A 738-nucleotide genomic window follows, 5' to 3' on the forward strand; every position below is an offset into this window, starting at 1 on the left:
TGACACACGGAGGCTGGGGGGGGTGGAGGTCCCGGGGGTGGCGCAGTCAGCAAGAAAGCGCGGGCCTGGGACTCACCCTGCCTGACCTGCTGGGGGCGGGGGCACACGGCAGTGGGGGACACGGGTTTGTGGGGAGACCTGGCAGAGGCTGACCCCACTGCTGACTCACATGTGACCCCCAGCAGGTCACGCAAGCCCTCTGGCCTCAGCTTCTGCCTCTGCACGCAGGGAACCGGGAAGAGCCCTCTCAGCGGGAGAGAAAAGGGGTCGGTGAGCCCTGGGGTCCTCGGGTGCGGCTGGGGTGTCTGTTGTGCCGTGCGAGTCCCACCATCCGTGCAGAAGCCCTGCCCTGTGGCTGCGACTCCCCTCCCCCTTAAAAAGCCAGCACATTAGAGGGACTGGTGTTTCCTGTATGTTTAGAGTCAAGGGTCCTTGGTGAGTAGCGTCTATTAACTACGCTACCGAGTAGCTGAGGCGCTAGCACTCTCTTATCATAACGTCTTTCCAGAACAGCTTTAGGCATCGCCGTTCTACGTTTACTGTATGATTTCTGCAGACAATGGGTCCAGCGCTTCGCCTCCCACACGGATGAAGGCTTCACTTCATGATTTACAGGCACGCGTGACGAGAGCAGGCCTGCAGTGGGGCCCTTCTCCGGGAGGGTCCAGGCTCCCCCCAGGCTGCACCACAGCGCACTGGGGGCCTCGGAGACGGGCGCCAGGGAGGACGAGGAGCGCG

At 62.7% G+C, this 738-nt stretch overlaps 1 protein-coding gene across 14 annotated transcripts in view; it reads right to left on the reverse strand.

The window, feature by feature from the left end:
• Nucleotides 1–738, reverse strand: part of PCBP3 (poly(rC) binding protein 3) — a 258,218-nt gene that overhangs the window by 28,127 nt on the left and 229,353 nt on the right. The gene's annotated exons all lie outside the window — the stretch shown is intronic.

Source organism: Crocuta crocuta, unplaced genomic scaffold (assembly GCF_008692635.1).
Source record: "Crocuta crocuta isolate KB4526 unplaced genomic scaffold, BGI_CrCroc_1.0 scaffold675, whole genome shotgun sequence".
Lineage (NCBI taxonomy): Eukaryota > Metazoa > Chordata > Mammalia > Carnivora > Hyaenidae > Crocuta > Crocuta crocuta.